Below are 16,841 nucleotides of genomic sequence, written 5' to 3' on the forward strand. Positions count from 1 at the left end.
TTAGTTCTTCACAGCAGTCTGGGACCATTAGTAGTTCAAAGCCTTCTAGTGCCAAACTTGAATTTGTACAGATGCAGTTGCTTTAAATACAGCCCAAATATTACTCTTACCCATTTAGAGACTGTCTGTTGGGGATACCCTGCAAAAGTGTGCCCCCCATCTGCTATCCACAGAAAAAATTCTGGATCTATATAAGACCCCTCAAGCATGCCAGGGATGATGGGGCATACCCGTAATACCTATACTCTGGGAGGCTGAGGCAAGAGGACTGCAAGTTTAAGCCCAGACTAGGCAATTTAATGAGACCCTGTCTCAAAAAATAAAAGGGGCTGGGGATGTAGCATGATGTCATGATGTAAAAGCCCTAGATTCAATCCCCAGTACCACCAAAAAAAAAAATAAATAAATAAACCCCAACCATCTGGGGTTCACCATCAATCACTGAAGAGATTCACCATCTTGCTGCTAACATCGCCTAGACATGTGATTCCTTTACCAATTCCACTCTCTACTGAGAGCTCCATTACCCCGTCCCTTACTGGGTCGAAGCCCCACAGCCCTGTCCCAGGATGCCCCTACCATGAGGGCTTAAGGGTTTGCTCTGTCATGCAACCTGCCAAATCTTGTCCCTGGCTCCTCCCTTCTCTCAGTGCTTCCTGGCTGCCAGGGGTTGAGCGCCTTTTCCTTGTCTTTTCTTTGGTCGATCTCAAACCCTCACGGTCCCTACAGTCTGATATAGTTTTTGTTTTGTTTTGTTTTGTTTTCCGGTACCGGGAATTGAACTCACGACCTTGCGCTTGCCAGGCAGGCACTGTGCTGCTGAGCTAAATCCCCAGCCCCCTAACCCCTACAGTCTGATAAACGCAGGAGTTTGGTGATGATCAAGGACTGGCATGGTGTCTATATAGTCAGTAGGACAACTGGCAAATCGATCCTGGAAGACTCCAAGCTACAGGGGCTCAGAATCTGGAATGCCACTGTGACAGGCTGCTCTGTGCTGGGTCACATCTTATTTTTTGTGGCGACCCATGAGCCTCACCAGCCTGGTCAAACAGTAGCACCAGTATGTGAGTGAGTCCACTTCATTAGAACTGACTTTTGGAAGTCAGAATTACCTGGAAAAGAGGCCAGCTGTCCACTTGGGTGCCCATTAGGCAAGTGAGGCCTGTGGCCTGAACACAAGGAAGGGGGCAGTATGCACTTCTGCACTGAGGGTGGGCTACCCTGACCCCAGGATGGGTAAAGGGGCAGGAGCTCCATGTATGGGCTGCTGATTTGGGGTACTCTGAGAGGAGAAGAGAGGACATCCCCACCACGTGCACTACTGTGGCAGCTAAACAAGCTGAAAAGGCAGGCATGTCAGGGTGAGGCGTAGCCCCTACACAAGCTAGAGAAGATGCCTTTACAAGCAGCTAGCCTGATACAGTTGTGACATTCAATGATTCTGTTGCAGACGTCACTGTTCTAGCCCTTCCCCAAGGGAGTACTGAGATACCAACATTTAGGATAGTGCAGTTAAAAAGTTACTTGAAGACACCAGAGGCAAGGAAGTTGCTATCCCTATCCACCAGGGGACTCTGGAGAAGGTGGCTGTCCTATTGAATCTATCCCTATGCTGGGCTCTACTGAGGAAGGTCACTAACCAGAAAGCTGCTGGAAGGGAGACATCCTAACCTGCGTGGACACCAAAAGCAGGGTGGAAGTTACACACTTGGCTACCACAGCATGGGAAGGGACAGTGGCATCCCTACTCAAGTGCTCTGACAGTCAGCCTGGAAGGTGGCAGTGGCACCACCCGCCAGGCTTCTCACTGCAGCCAGCGGTTACCTCTTTGGCAGGGATCCCCTGCCATGGATTGTTGCCTGCCTTACAGGAGGCCTTGCACCTCTGGGGCACACTGTCAACAAAAAAAGCCAGCTGACATCAACGATGGCCTCATCAGTGGGGCTGGCAGAGTGGGCTCACCAGGGGACAGATGGCTCAGGGCATGATGATGCGGCCAGGCTGAGTCCAGAGTCCACACAGTGATCTCTTGGGGGCGCCTGTGCAGCGTGGGGCCTGGTGACCGTGCATGGCATCTAATGCTCAAGCAATGAAGAGGTCAGAGCTGCCCTGGTTTCACAGAAACTCAGAAAGACAAACGCACAGCCCACAGTCGCCTGCAGCTCTCTAAACGACGCCCCATGTGGCCCACATCAAAATCACTACCAACAGAGGGGCCACCTTCTCCTGTCCCAACAAAGCACCCACGGCAAAGTCCTGCTTCAGCGGGAGCCCTGGGAGGAGCAGGGGACCTTATGGGGTGGGCAGCGCTCTCCAGAGAAACAGCCAACAGGGGACACACGCATGGACATGCAGGTGTGTATGATTTCCCACAGGGAACCGGCTCACCTGGATGCAGAGGCCGGCAAGTCCCAAGGTGTGTAGGTGGCAAGCTGGAGACCAGGACAGCTGGTGGCGCAGCTCCAGTCTGAAGGGCAGCAGGCCCGGGCCCCGGGAAGAGCTCCTGGCCGAGTTCCAAGGCCAGAAAGCAGCAAAGTCCCAGCTCAGGTCAGACAGGAGGAGCGTCCTCTGCTCAAGGCAGGGTCAGGCCTTCCGCTGACCCAAGGGCACCCGCACTGCGGAGGTCCCCCTGCTCTACTCAGTCTATCCATTCACATGGCGGTGTCATGCAGAAGCATCCTGGTAGGTGCACCCCAAGAAGGTCTGGCAAATGTCTGGGTGCCCTGGGCCCAGTCTTGCTGGCGCGGAAAATTAACCACTGAGGGTTACACAGAACCCGCGGGAGCATGAGGATCCCAAACCGGAGTCTCTCCGCTAACTTAGTGGAACAGCACGGTACTTCCTGGGGTCGGGTCGCCCTGGTGGGTACTCTCACCTGCAGCACTGCCCCTGCCCTCTGCCAGTGACAGGGACCAGCCCCCACAGAGAGGTCCAGAGGTCAGGGAGGCCGGTCCCTCTGCAGAGGGCGCCCTTTCCCACGTTAAAGGTGCCTTGGTTCTGCTGGTCATGGGTGCTCAAATGTCCTCAGCCCAGGAAGCATCCCCGAATCCAAGGGAAGGAACCTGCCCAGCAGGTGACTGGCCTCTGAGGGGGATTAATTAAATGGGGAACTCTTGACCTAAGTATAAAATTTCCCCAGCATTGATAAAGAGATATGTGTCCTAGTTGCTGCCCCAAACCATCCTTTTGGACCCTCTCAGTGAGCAGGTGGGAACAAGCCTAAGGCATCTGCTATTGGTGGCATTGCCAGCTGGCGCTGGTCCCCTCCCCTGGCATGGCGGGGGGGATGAGTATGCATGGCCCCACCTAAGGCGGGGCCTGTTGTTGCTGATGGAGTTAAAGAAGGGGCACAAATGCCTACCAGGTCCCCTTGCTGTTGTCTGATCTCCCCTTTCCTTATGGTCACAACTGATGGGAGGAGGTGACACACGGGCTGGGGTGGGTGAAGCATGGCCGCTTCCTTTAGCACAGCACCTGTACCCGCCCTTGTCACCTCGATCACATACGAGATAACCTGGGTAGACGGTGGCTGGCTTGTCCTACTCAGGGTGCGTGCACAGGAGGGCCACCATAATTGCCTTCACCTAGGAGGCAAAGCCCCCTTTCCTAGTCGCCTCTGGGGTTTGGACCTCTATCTCCCAGGGATTACCTGTGGGGGTCTGTTCACAGGCCAAGCTGCTGTCCTGTGCCCACCAGGATCTGGGCCTTGGCATCCTGTGGATGACATCTTCCTCCAAGACCTGACAGGATGTCATCCCACAGGCCGGCATGACTGTGAGCGACACCATGTTGTGAGCTGACCAGCAACTGCCCTAGTAAGGTCCATAGCCCCTCCTGGTCTGTTTAACTTGGGGGCTACATCTGGAACTCAGAATGCGAGCCATTTCCAGTACCACAAAAGACAAAGCTAGGGCCTCCTTTCCATGGTTATCCTCCATGGCCTCCTCAATATATGCTAGGAAAGCAACGCAACACCCCATATTGGACCAAGGCATAGGTAAAATATCACAGGTTACATCCCACTTGGAAATCCTTCCCTAACCCACCTTCACCAAGGGTGACGCTTCCATCATAATTTCCCTGCATGCTTTCTACATCCACGGTGCTGTTTGCCCACAGGAAGCAGTCCAAGTCTGGACGTTATTGCAGAGACCCTCCCAGGCCCCAGGTGCCACACAGGTGAGGAGGCCCCATGTGCACTGGCATGTCTGCATTCTGGTGCCAGCACATTCACCTCCAAAATCCTCTAAGCCTATCTGACAAGTTACCTTTCACTGGGGCCTCAGTAACAGGTACTAGGTAAACTAGAGGCTGTCACTTTGCCTGTGCCACTGGAGCCCCTAGGCAGAATATACAATTAGAACTTTCTGTGGCCACACCCAAAATTGCCTTCCAGTAGCCTCCGGAGCAAATGGACAGGCAGTAACATACTACTGTCAACATAAGGAGCTTCCAAACTCAGCCCAAACGTCTTTGGCCTAGAGAGGAACCTTCTGTCAGTGTGCTGGGCACTTTTGTGAAAGGAAGACCCTACTGGGCACAGCTGATATTCCTGGTATGCCTTGTGCATTGGACAACCCCCATCCCCATTACATATGATCCAGCTACACTTGGCTCTACTGGAGTGCCACAAATTCACAAGGAAATATGCAGATGCCCTGTGGGTGGGACTAATTCACCAAGAACTCCAGAAATGCCTCTACCCTAGGGCAATGGAAACAGAGGAAAGATGCTTGGCTTCCTCCAACCGAGCAAAGCCATGGTCTTTCTTTGCAGAGTGACTGTGGGGCCTAAGGGAGCCAGACAGCCTGGACCATGCAGCCTGTCACCCCTATTTGAACATTCCCACATCCATATGGGGGCAGACTAAAGTGCCCAAAGGGCCCAATTGTGTGCAGTCCTTCTAGCAAGGGAGTATGTCTCTGACATGCATTTGTTTCTGCCTCACTAAGCGGGTTTGTACTGGAGGGATAGCAGTGCAGTAAATAGGAAAAGAAGCCAGTCATTGTACGGGTGTGGATTTTCTTGACTCTTGGCTAATAGCCAGCTACTATTGGCTAAGCCAAGGACTGGGCCAAGTAAGAGCTGGAAAATACAAGGTTGAGACATTTGGGCCAAAGAGATGTGGCAAGGGGAGCTACTTAGCTAACCCTTGCTCTGCCCTTCCTGGTGCACCATTCCTCCACGCAGATCAAAGAAGACACAGCAGGAACAATGCAGTGTGAAAGAAGAACTAAGCAAACCACCAAAAGAGGTAAACTCCTGAGGGGGAGGGAGTCACTAGACCTTTGGGACAAGCCACTTTATCCTTTCTATTAGTGGGCATATAAAAGGTCAGGGCATTTGGGCATTATGGGGCTGCACTGAAAATGGGTTGTTACTGGCGGAGTGGACCTAGAAGAGAGACATTTAAGCAAAGTCATTAGAAGACTATACCAGGGACCAGACATATAGACACCAGGGTACTACATGGGAAGAAAACAGAGTGGAAAAGGGCCACCTTAGAAATGGCAAGTCAGTTTCACCGGGTCTCTCCCTGCAGACACAGGAGTATTAAACATGCCTTAGTTGTGGGAGATTCTCATGCAGCTTACTCTCTACCAGTGTTACCAAGGATTCCCATGGCAGCTCTTATGGCCTTTGCATGTGCCACAAGGGATCATCAGATCCAGGCACCTACTTAACCACAAGCTACAAACTGTAGCAATGGACATTACAAAATCTCTGTGCTTGGGTTTCCCCTTTCCCTGTTGTCCTCCGGCAGTAGGTGTCACATAGTAACAGACTTTCAAAACAAGGGCTACTGAGAAATTTGTAGGGCAATGGTCTCCCAAGTGGAAAAATTACTTTCCATGATCCTGACTACAGTAACTCACATCCCTGACATGAGTATACCATGCTAAAATTCTCAACGAATGAGGAGATGGGTGGAGATGATGTGACCTCTGCTGGTTTGCACACCCACACCAGGCACACACAGTTAGCACTTTACATGCACACGGGAGCCCTGACATTGCCATCTATGGGACAGAACATCCACCTGTGATTTACACCTTTCCCTCCTCCTTCTCAGAGGATCTAGAGCCTAGCCACTTCCTCTTGATCCTGGTTCAGACCTGACGTGGCCCACCAACCATCAGACCATCCCCTGCCTGTATCCATGTCATTCCATGTAGGCTAAGCAAACCACCCTCCCATTGGCAGAGAAGCATCCTCCCGGGCACCCATGGAATGTGCTCCACTAAAGACTTGGTGGAACAAAGCTGGACCTGCTCTCAGCACCCGGGAGGTAGTGCTGTCACCCCTGGATCAGGTGATGCCATTTGGGTGACATCCAGGAACATTTAGATCCCCTGTTTCCCCATGAAGACAACCAGTGACTTTAGTTCTTCCTCTTCCTAACCTGAGAAGTTCCTTCCCTTGCCAGTGGCGACTGTATATCCATTGGTGGTCACATAGTCTGGTGAACCAAACCCTACTGCTGATAGGGTCTCTCTGGGAACACCATTTGCATACACAGCGTGGTGACACATGCTACATGGGGCAGACTGAGAGACAATGAGAACAGTGCTATTGGTCATTCCTACTAATGTGACCAGGGACCCACACAAAGCCCTGAACTCCTCCTCCTGTCTCTGCTTCCATAGCCAGCACTCATCCCAGCTCAGCCCGATTGTAAGATATAGTCCATGATTCGCAGGTGCCTTTCAAATGTGGACCAAGTGTAACCACAAATCACAGAAAACTATTACTTACTGGTGCCATCAAGCTGAGCAGTGAGACATCCTAGGCAGACCCATGTAAGACATGCCCACAGGTAGTATTCTCCCAGCATTACAACCATGATTCTGTGGCTGAAGCCATCACCTTAAAACCCCTATAAACCTAAACCCATCCCAACAAGCCCTGTGGGATGAGAGGTCACTCTCTAGCTCTTGAGGATGCCTACGGTGTTGATAAATGTGAACCTTGCCAACCATGTACACCCATACAATGATTAGCTTCTTTTCTTATTTATTGCAGTGCTGTCCCTCCAGTACAAACCTCACGTAGTGAGGCAAAAAGAAATTGCACTAATGAAGTGGTCAGGGGCTCCATTCCACATCCTTCCTTGTAGTTCCTCAATATATACATAGAAAGCAATGCAAAGTCAAATCATTCAGTGAAGGCATATATAAGTATCCAAGCTTACAATTTCTTGGGACTTCTTCCCTAACCCACCCTTACCATACTGTATTAGTCACTTTCATGTCACTGCAACAAAATATCCAACACCTGCAACTTAATGGAAAAGAGTTTTATTTTGGCTCATGGTTTTAGAGGGTGCCTTAGTTACTTCCTTCTTTTTTTTTTTTTTTTTTTTGGTGGTACCAGGGATTGAACTCAGGACCTTGCAATTGCCAGGCAGGCACTTATGCCACTGAGCTATATCTCCAGCCCAGTTACTTCCTTCTTGCTGGGACAAAATACTCAACACCCTCAAGTTAAAGGAAGAAAGGTTTATTTTGGCTCACAGTTTGTACAGGTTTCAGTCCACAGTTGGTTAGCTCCAAGCCAGGGTGGCATGGCAGAGGGGCACTGCAGAAGAGAAACTGTCCATGGCAGAGCAGACAGGAGACATTGAAGCAATGCAACAAGCCCCCCACCAATCCAGGACACAAGCCTTTTGGGCAGTGCCATCCACACCCAGGGTGGGTCTCCCCATTATCCAGCCCTCCAGAACTATGCTAAACCAATCAGGGGGCTAATTTAGTACCACACACCCTTAATCCCAGTATCACACACCTTAGATCCAGCCAGTTCAAAAAGCCCCACCTGTGAGTGCATGAGGCTTTGAGACATCTAGATACAAGCGATAACAGAGGGTTTAGTCTATGGATAGTTGGCTGGTTCTAGGGCAGAAATAGCATGATGGAGGGCTTGGTGGAAGCCAGCTGCTCACCCCATGGCAGCCAAGAAGCAGAGACCAAAGGGAGGAGCCGGAGACAAGAACACAACTTTCTAGGTCACACCCCCAGTGACTTACATCTTCCCACAAGGCCCCATCTCTGAACACATGAGACTTTTGGGGAACATTTGAGATCTAAATCATAATAGATGTCAAGAGCAACTTTTGCATCACACTCCCTATAAATGAGCTCTACAATGCTGGCTATTCCCTTATAGCAAATGTTTTCAGTGGTACTGCAAAAATAACTTTTATTTAAACAATGTTTGATCTCATGGAGAAGCCCAACCACTCTCTGCATAGGAGTTTCTGCACTCAAGTAGACAACTATTTCCATGTGCCACCTGCTCCTATGGGGCCAGCCTTGAGGCTACTCAAGGTATACAAATGGCTGCCCTAGATCAGAAGCAGTGGAGCATCTGGATGCCACAGAAACACAGCAATGTCTTGATCAGCAGGAGCAGAAATAGCTCAGACGTGATACAACTGATATCTATTTTTGAAATAATTTGGACTTCCCCATGAGGGTCTGTGTCAGTCAATGCTTACTAGAGAAACGGATTTAATAAAAGATATACAAATATATAAGAATTCACAAGGTTGGTTTACTGGCCCCAGAATCAAGTGTGGAAGAGTGCAAAAGGTCTGTCTGGGTGTTATGGTTTGTGTCTGGATGTCCTCCCAAAGCCTCATGCAGTTATGGGGTGAGTTTCTAGAGTTTATGATTGATCCGTGGTCCAATGCTGGGGTTATGGGTATGAGAGCTACACCAGCCCTAGAGTGGGTAGTTTGCATACAATGTAAGGGAGGGTAAGCGGCTTCCTTGCTGCTCCTCCATTTTGCTCTAGTTGCTTTGCTGTTTTCTGCCGCCATGAACTGTTGCCCTCTGCCATGTGCCACCCTGCCTTGGAGCCAGCCAAGTATGGACTGAAACCTCCACAAACTATAAGCTAAATAAACCTTTCCTTCCTTCATTTTGAGCATTGGGTATTTTGTCTCAGCAACGAGAGAAAAGTAGCCAAGACATTGGGCTCTAGGGACCCAAAGGATCCAGTCAAAGGCCTGGAGCTCACTGTAGTGTCCTGTGCAAATCCATATCAGGAGACTGAAGGGTCTGTGCTGGAGGCCAGGAGATGACTTCCAAGGTGACATTGAAGACTGGAGCTCCTTCAGAGAAACAGAAACAAATCTTCCTTTTTCATTTCCCTTTTACACCATTCTGGTGATAATCCTCCCTAGAGTGGGTCTTCCACACCCTGAAAGTTCTGTACCATTTGTCATTCTCCCTGGGTTGGGTTGCTGTAGTTTCCCAGTGACTTTAATAACAGAGTCTGGCAATTTGAGGAATCTCTTTGAACTCCCAAGTTTTTTTTCCTTTCCTCCACTGTGGAGTAATAGTCCATTTTCCCCATGATAGTCTGGGCCAAGCATCCCTGCCAACACTGTAACTCCCTTTTTCGCTTATCTCCTCAGAGGCACAAGGAGACCAAAATGAGTATGGGAAAGTCTTAGCTTCCAGTTTAATGGTATCACTGTTGTGCTTCCTGGTATAAGCCTTCCCCTCTCAGATCTAAGACTTCCAAGCCAGCCGAGCACAAAGTCAAAGGAACAGGAAGCAAAAACTTTGCTAGTGGATCACTAGGGATAACGTGAGTGGTACCATTCTCACTTCCATCCTTTGATTCTTCAACCTGTGAATCCTGGCTATAGGAGACACAGTACCGTATAGTGGATGCTAATTCAAAACATATGCAGCCTTTTGAAGAACCTTGCCCCAGCCCTGCAAGGTACTGCCACCTAGCTGGCACTGTAACTATGTCTGTAAAAGCCATTCCACCTTTCTATCAATTCAGCCGCTTCTGGATGATGAGGAATATGGTAAGGGCAGTGAATTCAACTATCCAAATAAACTATTAACACCTTTTTTTTTTTTTTTAACTCCTCAAGCTGCAACATTAAATTCAGAATCCCTGCTTAACGGGCCCATGTCAACAAACTCAGCCTGACCCAGCTGTATATCTTTGCCACCATAAACCCACATCCATAAAATCCATTCCCACACTTGTTCATCAGGCCTCTGCTTATGACAATTAGAAAACTCAAGGTACTTTTTGGGAGAATAGCGGACCTTCTCATGGGTCACACTATGTACTTCATCCTTAGGAACCTTCTGTGAATTTGAGCCTGGTTATAGGCCAGGAGGCAAAAGTGGGTGGTGAGTGTGGGTCCTGAGGAGTGTCAGTATTATGCTTGGTCAACACAGGATTAGTTTCCTCATGTATACTAGGAGATACCAACACCACAGGGGGTGGGGTGGGGATGCCTCTGACACTGTGGGTGAGGAGATCTCTTCCTCTGCCAAAATAATCTCATTAGAGTCTAGGAGCTCAATATCCTCAGCCTCATGAGGATCCTCCCAAACATCTCCATCCTGGTTTATGGGATCCCATTCTTTCCTGACCAGCATCCTCACCTTTACTTCAGATACCCTTCGAGGCTGAGCATTAAACTTACACTGTAGTTCAGCCAATCAAATTATGAGAGTCTGTGTTTGGGTTTCTGCAAACTTGGCCTTGCAGCTAAAGGAGAAGAGATTTTCTTTTAAGACATACTTAGAAACTTTAAATTTTTTAAATGTGTGTCTGGAGCTGGGAATTTGAATCTTTGAGCTCCTTATTTTCCTTCACTAGTTTGTCCAGAAATGCTGAGAGCAGACAGCCAGCATCATTATGTTTCCCATTCTGCCAAATATATTCAAGTTTCATACATGAGTCGTTAAATTCCTTACAGCATACAGGTGGTGAATTAGGGTAATCAAATACATCTACATCGCATATTACTTAAAATAGTTCATGCCAATGGCTATCAGTATTCCCCACAGTATCAGGAGGGACTATGGCATCTTTAGGGCTCATCAAATTAGAGAGCTGACTCCAGGAACCCCTAAAGCCATTAAAGAATTTATCTTGACAATTCTGTTTCTCTAGAGCCACTCCTGGTATCAAATCTGTACGAGTGAGTGCTTACTAGAGAAACAAATTTAATACAAGATATACCAATATATAAGAATTGACAAGATTGGCTTACAATGGCCACAGTGTCAGGTATGGAAGAATGCAAAAGGGCTATCTGCACTCTGGGGACCCTAAGGATCCAGTCAAAGGCCTGGAGCCCACTGTAGTGTCCCATGAGTCCGAATTAGGAGGCTGAAGGGTCTGCAGTGAAAGACCGAAGGGTCAGTGCTGGAGGCTGAAGGTTCTGCGCTCAATGCCAGGAGATGACGTACAAGGGGAGGGCAAAGACTGGAGCTCCTCCAAAGAAACAGAAGTGAGCCTTCCTTCTTCATTTCCTTTGTACATTATTCTGGTGACAATCCTCCCTAGGGTGAGTCTTCCACACCCAGAACTCTGCTGAGCCAATTTAGTTGGGCGTTTCTTACACAAATTGACACACTCGGTTAACTATCACAGGATCCCATATGTGCGTATCCTGTAGTTCACAATCTACTATGTTATGTGGCTAAATTAACAACTTTTTCTTTGCTGAGAGAAACTGCGAAGTTCATCTCATGTTTATAGAAGAACATCCATGCTATTAGCAATTGGCTATTGGCAACTGGCAGGAAACTGAAACATTAGTGCACAGCTACAGAAGAAGGAGGAATGTACAATTGTCCAACAAATCTGATACAGCCTTAACCACAGCCACCTGCAGATGACGAACTTAACTACATGCGGGGCTGGCTTCTGCCAAGCTGATTTTAGTAGACATAGGATAATATCTCTCCCTTTGTCCAAGTCCTCTATACACCTCATTTATCAATATGAGACTATCTTGTAATTACAGACATCCAACAACTATATGCAGAGGCTAATGCAGTGGTGGTGAACCTATGGCACGCATGCTGCAGTGAGCTGTTTGTAGCATTGAAGGCTCTAAAAGCTTCGCCATCACTGGGTTAACACAAATGTGTGGCCAGTTGGTGGGCTGAGCCTGTAATCAACTGTGTTAACCCAAGTGCTGAAGGCAAGGTGCAATATACAGGACTGGTTTCACTACAACCTTCTCACGTCCTTGTTCACACTGCCTGGGGTTGCACTGAGCCATACCAGCTTACTTCCTCAGACCTCAGAGAGCAGGAGCACAGAGGTGCCCGGTGAGCCTGTAAGGGCTTCCTCCAGCATCAGTGTCACCTCATCCAGTTTTGGACTGCATTATTTCGTGCCCTTGAGTTTAGCTAAAAATTCCAGCAGATTGTTACTTAGCAACAGATCCCCACCCCCAAAAAGGACTGGTCCCTAAAACCATGCTAGCCACAATCTCCTCTGCCACAAATGAGCTTTCCAACGGCCCCTCCTGTACTAACCACTCTACAGTCACTAATTTGGAGAGAGTGTATATGGGAACAGTGTATAGGCCAGACGTCATATAACAATGAAAAGAAACATTATCAGGACCACACAAATTAAACAGTGCAAGGACTGGGACTTGTGACCAAATCTCACTGTACTTTTGGGACTGTGGAATCCAACCAACACATAGCTGTTAATTACTTGCAGGCTATGTATAGGGAGTGCTGTGTGCTTGCCAACACACCTTGGTGGATGAGGGGAGACAACAGGCACCAGCTTTTGCAGATAGCCAGGGACATGCACCATAGAGGCTATAGTGTCACTGTACTGACCGAACACACCAAACAAATCAAAATCTCCCTTTCTGAGCCATTCTTCTGCCTTTCCCCACTGACTTGGCAGATGGGTTACGTAGAGGCTTTGAAATCCTAGTTCATGCCTTTATAGAATTTTTTCCCCTGGGGATTGAACTCAGTCCTTTAGGCCTGCTGAGCATGTGCTCCACCACTTAGTTCTATCCCCAGCCTGGATTCTGGGTCTTGAGAATTATTGCTGACTCCAAAGTCAGGCGTTAAGAAGTGATGTGCAATGTAGGATTTAAACTGAGCTGGAGCTAGAGGCAGATGCCTCTGTGTAGTGGCCCGATGTTGTTTGGCTCCTCGTAGCACACCAAGGCTGTGAGTTCTGAAGTTACCAGTGCCAGACTCAAATTGCACACCTAACACACCAACATAGTGTAAGTATGGCCCACGTCATTCAAGTTGCAGCCAATTAGAACCTTCCTGCTTTGTATACACCCCGCAAAAACCACAAGTACTATTTGTTAGCCACAGGTAAGATAAACTGCTCTATATACCATCCCAAACCAATATTGCCCTTTGGCCTCTCTGACAGAGATTCTCCACCCTGCTGCTTGTTGGAGACCACTCCAAAGTGGCTCTGAGAGCAGGACTTAATATTAACCAACTGGCTTTCTGTGTTTACTTGTGAGTTGTCTGAAGGCCACAGCTGAGGATGTCTGGCTCCAACCTCAATTAACTTAAAGGAGCCTGTAGCTGTAGGCATCTCACTCCTGCTGTGAAGGCCTTCCTGGAGATAACATAGTTCTCCTAAATTAACATAATATATTACTTGGAAAAGTCCTGCCCAGATTCCCTCGTTTTCTTGAGTATCCTCCTCTCCTTTGTTTGTAAACCAAATAAATATGGGCTGCCCAGAGAAGTCTTTGGCTAACTCAGAGAATACTGAAGGTGTAAGAGAGTTAGTCCCTCCTGGAGCCCTGAAATCACTGCTATTGTCTCATTTGTTTAAGCCTTTGCCGTCCACTCGCTTGGGAGATTGTGGGCCTGATCAGCCTGTGATAACTAAGGATTATTTAACCTGGTATTCAATACTGCTAAGCATACATCCCACTGTCAAATGGAATGAAGTCTTCCCTTCATCCCTTGTGCTCTTCCACTTACTTAGAGTTCCACTTCCTTAGAATGGGTGAATTGCATGGTATACAAATTTTATATTTAATAAAGATCCAACATTTTTTCTGATTTTCAAAACTGCACTATGGTTGTGCAAGTGGATGACCCAATTCTAAAGAAGTTCATACTAGATGAATTGATAAAGAAAATGTGGTGTGTGTGTATATATACACATTATATATTATATATACACACACACACACACACACACACACACAATGGAGTATTGCTCAGCCATAAAGAAGGATAAATTTGAATCATTTGTGGAAAAAATGGATGCATCTTGAGTCCATAATGCTAAGTGAAATAAATCAGATACAGAAGGTTAAATATCACATGCTTTATTTTACATGAGAAACAAAGTATAAATAAGAGCAAAATGAAAGATAGGTAATAGGAAACAGGGAGATAGACTTTGTGGAGATGGGAAGGGGATTTGGGAATGAGAGGCAATGGGAGGGAAAGGAGGAGTAAAAAGCATAAAGATGCGCTATGTATATGTGCCAATTCCCATAACAAATGTATTTAATATATATATCACGGACATACACTAGTAATTTTTTTAAATTTAAGAGATTCACACTAAAGTTTTTAAAGATAAAAGATCACAATACCTGCAAGTTACTCTTTAATAGTTAAAAAATAATTAGTAATCTGGAGATTGTGAGGGAAAGAGAATAAAGCAAATAAGGCAGACTCCAAAATGGGTGAATGCAGACAAAGGTTCTGTGGGATTTCTCTGCACTACTATTTCAATTTTCTGTAGGGTTGAAATAAGTTTTAAGAAAACTACTTGAAAATCTTGCACTTCGTGTGGAAGCTTTTTACAACCCACAGTTTCTCCATCTATTCAATCAGAATTTAGGAAATCAGACTGTGCTTAATATGTGCTTTGGACCACGTTAATCACTGGGGCCAGAAGAGATGGAGCAAAGATAAATTTTAGAAACCCATTTTGAGAAATCAGTTTGTGAAAGTGTGGTGGGTGGTACACACCTGTAATTCCAAATACTCAGGAGGCAGAGACAGGACAGAGCAGCCTAGGCAACACAGCAAAGACTATATGACATCCATAACCCCCAGCCCTACACAAAAAAATCAACCCCGTTCCTCCCAAAAACATTGTATGGAAGTCCTCGCATATTCCATATGAGGACTTGACCTGGGGAAGCTTGTATGAGAAAACAGGAATCCCATCTGCTAGACCACAGTGGGCAAACCCTGGCCTCTGAGTCAAATCCCACCTGCCCATTTTTATGATTTGCAAGCTAAGAACACATTCCATTATCAAATGATTTAAAAAATGTCAGGGCTGGGGATTTAGCTCAGGGGCACAGTGCCTGCCTGGCTAGCGCAAGGTCGTGAGCTCGATTCCCAGTACCAGAAAAAAATGAAAACACACAAAAAAATCCAAAAAAACCCCCCAAAATGTCAAAAGAATATCTCGTGATACACGACAATTGCATGAGAGTCAAATTTGCGTCTATCAATAAGATCTATACTTGGTTTTTTAATTGTTACACAGCTTCACTTAGTTTATTATTTTAAATTGATTTTATTGGTATATTTTAGGTGTACATAATGATCACATTCATCATAGGGAGTTTGTATCTGTACATGGTATATCTTGCTTTTTTTTACCCAATCCCCTCCCCTCCCTTCAACCTCTCTTCCCCTGCTTATTTATACAAGCCTGTTTCCATTTTTTCCTTCTATTTTTTTCTTTTCCTTCCTTCCTTTCCCCTCTCTTTCCCTAATTCCCCTTCTCATTTGAACATTTTCTTCCCATTTCCCAATATTTAGCATATATTTTGGTCCTTCTTTAACCTTTCGGTTTCTCACACCAACTCATTTGTTTATAAATCACCCAGGACGGCTTTCCCACTACAATGGCTCAGCAGAGTGGCCACGACAGAGCAGGCCTCAAGGAACCAGCAGTTCTCAGCAGGGACTCTCTGGGGGTCCAAGCTGGGAGGGGTGCTACTGTGCCTAGGGGACTGTGGCCAGGGGTGTCACTTCTAAGCACCCCACAATGATCAGGCCAGCACCCCAGATGAAGAATGACGCAGCCCAGATGTCAACACAGCCAAGATCAAGAAATCCTGGGGACAGGCACCGAAGCCCTGTCCTGAATAAGGTGAATACCCCATCTTGACCTTGATGCCACCTCTGTGTCAGATGTCCACATCCCACCCTGCAGCACTCGGCCTGCACTGAGCACTGTCTGCTGCCCTGGGTTCTATACATGTCCTCACGTCAGTGCCCTCCGCTGCCCGCCATCCCTGCCCTCCCTGCACCTGGGCACTGCAGTCCTTGTGCAATCATCTAATTCATAGGGCCCTACCCTTCCTATCACACCCGGGCCAGGCTGCCTCTGCTTAGCCCAGGCCGGTCAGCTCTCTTGCCTCTCCATCTATAACGGGCTATAAGAGGTCTGGCCTTGGGGCTCCGGTGACCCAGCATAAATCCTGCCTCAAATGTTGAGACACAGAAACTTAGACTCCTTATCCCTAGGCCTGTGACTCAGTTTTCACTTTGTAAGAAGGGAAAGGAAGGGTGAGCACACCCCTGTGTGTCGCACCTGCGAAGATGATGACTACAACATGGTGATGAGTAGGCTGAGAGCTAGGCTGTGAGCATCCTGTGGGGTCCGCGGCTTTCTAGAGAGATCAGGGCACTCAGGTGGAGTAGAACGTGCCAGGTCTGCGAGAACAGAAATAATAAGAGCTAATACTCAAAGAGCTTTCACTGTGTTCCAAGCCCTGGCCTAGGGGTTTCCATCCATGCACTCATCTAACCCTCCCCAGAACCCTAGGAGGTGAATACTTACATTGCCCCTGTTTTATAGGTCAAATACATGGGTCGCCTGAGAGGTCTCCCAGCTTTCAGAGCCTAACCTCAAACACCCAGCATACAAGGAGGCTGTCTCTCCCCATGGAGACCAGGTGGCTGTGCCTGTCCATCATCCAGCGGGCGCTGGTGAAGTCCTTGGCCACATCCTCAGATGACAACCTTAGCACTGCACATTCCTGCTACTGCCGAAGAGATCACCACTGGGTGACA

The sequence above is a fragment of the Chinchilla lanigera genome, unplaced genomic scaffold (assembly GCF_000276665.1).
Source record: "Chinchilla lanigera isolate Chin_1 unplaced genomic scaffold, ChiLan1.0 scaffold00115, whole genome shotgun sequence".
Taxonomy (NCBI): Eukaryota; Metazoa; Chordata; class Mammalia; order Rodentia; family Chinchillidae; genus Chinchilla; species Chinchilla lanigera.